Raw genomic sequence first — 8640 nt, forward strand, 5'->3', positions numbered from 1 at the left:
AGATGGAAACAATCGAGAAAAAGATTCAAAAAAGTTATAAATTGATTTGCATTTTAATGAGTGAAATAAGTATTTGACCCCTTAACAAAACATGACTTAGTACTTGGTGGCAAAACACTTGTTGGCAAACAGAGGTCAGACGTTTCTTGTAGTTGGCCAAATTTTCACATATCTCAGGAGGGATTTTGTCCTACTCCTCTTTGCAGATCCTCTTCAAGTCATTAAGGTTTCGAGGCTGACATTTGGTAACTCGACCCTTCAGCCCCTTCCACATATTTTCTATGGGATTAAGGTCTGGAGACTGGCTAGGCCACTCCAGGACCTTAATGTGCTTCTTCTTGAGCCACTCCTTTTTTGCCTTGGCCGTGTGTTTTGGGTCATTATCATGCTGGAATACCCATCCATGACCCATTTTCGATGCCCTGGCTGAAGGAAGGAGGTTTTCACCCAAGATTTGATGGTATATGGCTCCGTCCATCGTTCCTTTGATGTGGTAAAGTTGTCCTGTACCCTTAGCCGAAAAACACCCCCAAACCAAAAGGTTTTCACCTCCATGTTTGGTGGGGATGGTTTTCATGGGGTCATAGGCAGCATTCCTCCTCCCCCAAACACGGTGAGTTGAGTTGATGCCAAAGAGCTTGATTTTGGTCTCATCTGACCACAACACTTTCACCCAATTCTCCTCTGAATCATTCAGATGTTCATTATCAAACTTCAGACGGGCTGTAGATGTGACACAAAGTGTGCAATGACTAAGCACAGCTGTGTAAAACACGTTTTCTGAATTCCACAGGATATGTGTGTGTGCATATTGTGTTCTTGATTTTAATGGATTTCCTATAAAGTTGTATTTTTTGTGCTGGTAGTGCCGCCACCTCTTTTTTTGTTTTGGGCCTGTACATGTGCTTTCTTGAGCAGGGGGACTTTGTGGGCGCTGCAGGATTTCAGTCCTTAAAGGCGTAGTGTGTTACCAATTAATTTCTTGGTGACTATGGTCCCAGCTGCCTTGAGATCATTGACAAGATTCTCCCATGTAGTTCTAGGCTGATTCCTCACCGCTCTTAAGTTCATTGAAACTCCACGAGGTGAGATCTTCCATGGAGCCCCAGACCGAGGGGGATTGACAGTTATTTTCTGTTTCTTCCATTTGCGAATAAACGCACCAACTGCTGTCTCCCTCTCACCAAGCTGCTTGGCGATTGTCTTGCAGGTCTACAATCTTGTTCCTGACATTCTTGGACAGCTCTTTGGTTTTGGCCACGGTGGAGAGATTGGAATCTGATTGATTAATTGCTTCTGTGGACAGGTGTCTTTTATACAGGTAACAAGCGGAGATTAGGAGCACTCTCTTTAAGCAGACACCTGGGAGCCAGAAATATTGCTGATTGATAGGGGATCAAATACTTATTTCACTTAAACGCAAATCAATTTATAACTTTTTTGAAATGCGTTTTTCTGGATATTTTTATTGTTATTCTGTCTCTCACTGTTAAAATAAACCTACCATTAAAATTATAGACTGATTTCTTTGTCAGTGGGCAAATGTACAAAATCAGCAGGGGATCAAATACTTTTTTCCCTGTTCTTAAAGCTTGAAATCAATAAAAGTATCAAGCCTGGGTCTCTTTGCTCCTTATCTGTGTCTTGCATTCAGTGAATGGAGCAAATGTTGCATTTACCCAATATTGACAGCTTGGATTCAATAAAAGTCTATAACAGACATGTGTGGTTCGTTTCGTTCTGAATTAATATTTGGACAAATGTTTTGTTATTCAGAGATTCAGATATAATCGAAATACACAAACTACAATATAAACAAATTTTACCAAAAGCTCATGAATAACGAAATAAAATTTGGCCGAATATCGCAAATTCGGACTAAAATTCAAATTGAATTTTACATCAAACTCGAATTCTAATTCTACACATATTGCTGAAAATTGGAAAATAATAAGCCAAGGGTGATTTAGCAGCTTCCGGACCGCCTCACGTACATTTACTGTGGCAGGGCGACCCAGCTACGCAAAATCACGTACCTGTACATGATTTTGTGCATGCGGTTAAGGGGGTGCACGCGCACCGCTCTCGTTGTGATTGGATACAGCGGGCCCGTGGCTAACACGACCCACCGATCGTTCAAAAGAGAACCGGAGCAGTGGTGTGGCGATGTAAACAAAGCACACCGCTGTTCTTTTAGGGAGGAAATGAGAGCGAGATCATGCTTCAGCTAAGCTGAATCATGACCTCTCTTTTCCTTCAGTAAATCCCCTCCACCCACAGTCAGAAAGCATCTCCCAAGGAACACATTTAAACCTTTGATCGCCCCCTGGTGTTAACCCCTTTCCTGCCAGTGTAATTTATACAGCACGGATCACTGTATTGTTGTAACCCGCAATGTCTGTCGCAATGTTGCAGTCTCGCTAAAAATCGCACCGCCATTACCAGTAAAAAAAAAAAGAAGAATCCATAAATCAATCCTGTAGTTTGTAAACGCTATAACTTCTGCGCAAACCATACAATATAAGCTTATTGGGATTTTTCTTTTTTTGGATATGTATTATAGCAGAATGTAAAAAATATATATTTTTTTCTAAATTGTCTTTTTTTGTTTATAGTGCAAAAAATAAAAGCAGCAGAGGTGATCAAATACCACCAAAAGAAAGCTCTATTTGTGGAAAAAAAGAACATCATTTTGTTTGGGTACAGCGTTGCACAACCGCGCAATTGTCAGTTAAAGCGACACAGTGCCGTATCGCAAAAAATGGCCTGCTCATCAGTGGGTAAAACCTTCCGGGGCTGAAGTGGTTAAGGAGTCATTGTAATCATTTGATGAAGATTTTTCTTTTGTGTGTTTGGAGGATAATAGTTATAAGGAAAGGTTACAAGCACTGAACTTATTCTCTATGGAGAAGAGATGCTTGAGAGGGGATATGATTTCAATGTACAAATACCGTACTGGTGACCCCACAATAGGGATACAACTTTTCCGCAGAAAGGAATTTAAAAAGACACGCAGCCATTCACTAAAATAGGAAGCAAAGTGGTTTAACCTTAAACTGCATAGAGGGTTCTTTACTGTAAGAGCGGTAAGGATGTGGAATTCTCTTCCACAGGCAGTGGTTTCAGCGGGGAGCATTGATAATTAAAAAAAAAACAATTAAACAACCACAACATACAGGGATGTACAATGTAATACTGACATAAAAGCACACACACAGGTTGGAGTTAATGGACTTGTGTCTTTTTTCAACCTCACCTATTATGTAACTATGTACTATGCAACTATGAAAAAAATTGGTAAATTTGAAAAAGACATAAAACGAATTCCGAATATGAATTAAATGAATAAACCAATTTTAACAAATCAAAATAACTTAAACAAGAACAAAAGATGATCAGGACAGCCGCACTCCAATCCAACGTAACTTTAATGTAAAAAACTGGAAATAGGCACTACAAATCACAGCCTAGGACAGCTGACGCGTTTCACACTAACTTCAGTGTTTACTCATAGCTGTGAGTAAAGACTGAAGTTAGTGTGAAACGCGTCAGTGGTCCTAGGTTCCGTTGCTGTGATTTGTAGTGCCTGTTTCCAGTTTTTTACATTAAAGTTACGTTGGATTGGAGTGCGGCTGTCCTGATCATCTTTTGTTCTTATTTGCCATGTGCATTGCTAACACCCTCAGTTCGTGAGAAGATTGCACCCAACAAGACCTGCCTGGAGTGGCAATTTCTGTTTATAGATTAACTAAACCAAAAAAATGTTGTCATGCACATGTCTAGTCTATAACTTGCAATCAATGAAACCAGCAAGCCTGATATACATGTCTATAGCTTGCAATCAATGAAAGCAGCAAGCCTGATATGCATGTCTATAGCTTGCAATAAAAAGGAGTAGCAAGCCTGCGCCTCTATGCTCTTTATCTGTGTCTTGTATTCAGTAAATTAAGCAAATTTGCATTTATTACCTAAATTTTGACAGCTTGCATTTAATAAAAGTCTATAGCTTGCAATCAATGAAAGCAGACAGCCTAATATACATGTCTATAGCTTGCAATCAATAAAAATAGCAAGCTTGCATGTATTTGCTTCATATTTGTGTCTTGCATTAAGTGAATGGAGCAAATGTTGCATTTATTACCTACAAATATTGACAGCTTTCATTCAATAAAAGTCTACTGTAGACATGTGCGGTTTGTTTCGTTCCAAATTAATATTTAGATTTTTTTTGTTATTCGGCGATTCAGATGTATCTGAATACCGCAATTACAATATAAACAAATTTTACCGAATGCTCCAAATAATGAAATAAAATTTGTCCGGATTTCGTAAATTCGGGCTGAAATTCGAATAGAATTTTACATCGAACTCCACAAAAGACAGCCACAAGGTGGCTCTCAAATGCCGGGAGGACGTCCTTGGCTCCTCCGGCCACTGGGGGGGTGTGCGCGAGCACCACCAGTGGTGCGTGCGCGCTCGCCGCATCACTGCGGTGCCGATGCGCGTGCCGCCATGTACCCGCGATCGCCCGTTACACAGACAAGGACGTGGATCTGTGTGTGTAAACACACAGATCCACGTCCTGTCAGGGAGAGGAGACCGATGTTGTGTCCCTTGTACATAGGGACACAGATCGGTCACCTCCCCTAGTCAATCCCCTTTCCCCACAGTTAGAATCACTAGTAGGGAACACATTTAACCCCTTCCTCGCCCCCTAGTGTTAACCCCTTCCCTGCTAGTCACATTTATACAGTAATCGGTGCATTTTTATAGCACTGATCGCTGTATAAATGTGAATGGTCCCAAAAATGTGTCAAAAGTGTTTGAACAACGTTTACATACGTGGGCGGGACTTACGTGTGCGTTCGCTTCTGAGCGTGAGCTACCGGGGCGGTTTTAATTTTTTTTTTTTACTTATTTATTTATTTTTTACACGATTGTTTTTATTCCTATTACAAGGAATGTAAACATCCCTTGTAATAGGAATAGTGTGTGACAGGTCCTCTTTAAGGAGAGATGTGGGGTCAATAATACCCCACATCTCTCCTCCAGGCTGGAAAGAATGAGATTGTGAAAAAAAATTCAGATATCATTCTTACTAGCCGCAATTGCGGTTTGTTTACTTACGGGTACCCGGGCGTGACGTCATCACATCGTGCCCGGGCCTCCGACAGTCATAGAGATGACTGGTGACCATCTGGTTACCAGTCATCTCTATGCCTCCCATCCGGCACACAGCGATCATCTCTCCGGGCACGGGAGAGCCTGGAGAAGCACCGGATGGCGGCGGGAGGGAGGATGTCCCCTCTCGCCGCCTATAAGAACGATCAAGGGGCGGGAGGGGCGCTGCTATGATCGTTGTTATGGTGCGCAGGATCGCCGCCGGAACAAAATGATCTCTGTCTCTGCTGTGGAACTCTGCAGCTCCTCCAGGGTTACCTTAGGTCTCTGTGCTGCCTCTCTGATTAATGCCCTCCTTGCCCGGTCCGTGAGTTTTGGTGTGCTGCCGTCTCTTGGCAGGTTTGCTGTTGTGCCAAGTTCTTTCCATTTGGGTATGATAGATGTGATGGGGCTCCTAGGGATCATCAAAGATTTGGATTGTTTTTTTATGACTTAACCCTGACTTGTACTTCTCAACAACATTGTCCCTTACTTATGTGGAGAGTTCCTTGGTCTTTATGGCAGTGTTTGGTTAGTGGTGCCTCTTGCTTAGGTGTTGCAGCCTCTGGGGCCTTTCAAAAAGGTGTGTATATGTAATGACAGATCATGTGACACTTATGGCCCGCACACACAAACCGAATATCGTATGATAGATCGCCTAATAGTCGCAAGTAGATATTTAATAGCTTACTAAAGTCACGAAAATTCTCGTATGAGAAAATAAAAAAAATCATAAGTGATCTGGTAACGTACGAAGAAAATGTTCTTGCTTGTCCAATCGAATAATATCGGATGAGCTGTCGTGATCGGTTCTCGAAAGTAGTGTAGCGTCCGATAGTCGGATCCTGTGTACGGGCCATTGGATTGCACACAGGTGAACATAATTTCACTAATTATGTGACTTCTGAAGGTAATTGGTTGCACCAGAGCTTTTTTTGGACTTGATAACAAAGGGGGTGAATACATACGCACATGCCAATTATCAGTTTTTTATTTCTGAAAAAATAGGATTTTTGTACTCACCGTAAAATCCATTTCTCTGAGTTCATGGACGGACACAGCAGCCTTTGACCTTAGGGACGTCCCCAAGCAGTGTCAAAAATTTCGAGGGGTGGGAAAAACAACGCAGCAATCAAGCTTACACCCCAAACAAAAACCGGAGTTACTCAACGGAGGAACTCCAACCTTAAACTGCCGCCTGTAACACCTTGCGGCCGAAGGAGGCATCAGAAGATGCACTCACATCCACCTTGTAAAACTTTGAAATGCGTGGATCGACGACCAGGTCGCCGCCTTACACACCTGTAACACAGAGGCTTGATGTCGGAAAGCCCAAGAGGCACTGTTCGCCCTGGTCGAACGCGCCGTAACCTGAAAGGGAGGCGCCCGCCCCTTAAGGGCATAGGCCTGAAGCACAACCTGACGGATCCACCTAGAAATGGTGGCCGACGATTCTGCCAGACTCTTTTCAGGACCCGACACTGACACAAACAGTGAGTCCGACTTCCAGAATGGAGCCGTAGCAGATAAACACACACGAAGAGCCTGAACCACATCCAGGGAATGTAAAGTGGTCTCCTTCAGGTTCTTTGGCTGAGGACATAAGGATGGAAGAACAATGTCCACATTAATGTGAAAGGCTGAAACGACCTTTGGGAGAAAATAAGGCTGCGGTCGCAGCACCACCTCATCCTCATGGATGACTAAGTAGGGAGCCTTGCGGGTCAAGGCCGCCAGTTCAGACACTCGTCTGATCTATGTAATAGCAACCAGAAAAAAACACCTTTTGTGACAGAGTCAACAAAGGGATCTTCCGAACGTCCTCAAAAGGGAGCATCTTGAAGCACCGAGAGGACCAAATCCAAGTCCCATGGGAGCAGTGGAGGGCGCACAGGAGGGGCCACATGCCGGACCCCCTGCACCAACGAGCGCACCAAGGGGTGCGCTGGAAATGGTCGCTAAAAGTAAACAGCCAGAGCTGAAATCTGACTCATAACCGCACTCAAGGCGAGAGCCTGATCCACTCCCCGCTGTAAAAACAGCAGAATTCAGGACACCCCGTACGTACGGGGGTGCCACTTCATCTCTTCACACATAGAGACGCAGGTCTTCCACGTACGATGGGAAATCCTACGTAAAGTAGACTTCCGTGCACACAGCATGGTAGAAACCACCGAGCCTGACAGGCCCCGGTCCTACAACACCTGGCTCACAACAGCCACGCCGTTAAAGCCAGCGACTGTAAAACAGGATGGAAGATCGGACCCTGCGACAGAAGATCTTCTCTCAGGGGCGTCTGCCACCAGTTTCGCTACCAGGAGCGGTGCGTCCAGCCTGGAGCAAACAGGATTGTTGGAATCCCTACGACTTCCACTCTGCGCGGCAGGCAAGGCAGAAGCTTAAGAGGAGGGAAGGCGTAAGTTAGGCGATAGTGACCCCAAGGCGCCACCAATGCGTCTGACGCATCCGCCCACGGGTCCTTCGACCACGAACCGTGGCACCTTCCGATAGAGACGGGACGCTAGAAGGTCCACGTCTGGAATGCCACACTTTTGGCACAGGCAGTGAAACACCTCTGGGTGGAGTGACCATTCTCCTTGGTCCAGCTTTTGGCGACTCAGGTAGTCAACCTGCCAATTCTGAAACCCCCGGAATGTACACGGCCGACAGAACCGGAACGGACCTTTCGGCCTACCGAACGATGTGCGCGACCTCCATCGCCGCAGATCCAGGGACCACCTGGCTGGGCACAGCTTGATCGCTCGGAGCTCCAGAATATTAACCCCAACTGGAGAGGCTGGAATCCGTCATGACCCCTGTCCAGCGGTACGGTAGAAATGACTTCCCGATCCGAAGCACCGGAGATGTCAGCCACCACACCAGGGAAGACTTGACCAGATGGGTCAACTGAATCTGGGAATCCAGAGATGACGGGAGCTTGTCCTAACGAGACAGTATTTCCCTCCGTAGCTCCCTGGTGTGGAATTGGGCATGTGGGACCGCCTCGAAAGAAGCCACCAACAGACCCAGAACTCTCATGCAGAATCGAAGAGACGACCACTTCTGGGCCGACAACTGCTGCACAGCAGATCGCAGGGACTTTAGTTCCTCCGTCGGGAGGAAAACCTGTGCTTCCGCACAATCCAGGACTAGCCCCAGGCATTCCAGTCTCTGGGACGGAACTAACACTGACTTCTGGATATTCAGAAGCCAGCCGAACTTTTGGAGAGTCTGACAAGCGATAGACACGTCCTCTTCTAACCCTGAGCCTGAGGAAGCTCTCAGGAGAAGGTCGTCCAGATATCCCACAATAGCGATTCTTCGCTGCCTTAGCAGGGCCAGTATCGGGGCGAGCACCTTGGTAAAAACCTGTGGTGCCGATGCCAGGCCGAACGAGAGGGCCACAAATTGAAAGTGGTCCTCCCCAACTGCAAAGCGCAGAATCTCTGGTGCTTTGTGCAAATGGGAACATGCAGGTAC

This window comes from Rana temporaria, chromosome 10 (assembly GCF_905171775.1).
Source record: "Rana temporaria chromosome 10, aRanTem1.1, whole genome shotgun sequence".
NCBI lineage: Eukaryota > Metazoa > Chordata > Amphibia > Anura > Ranidae > Rana > Rana temporaria.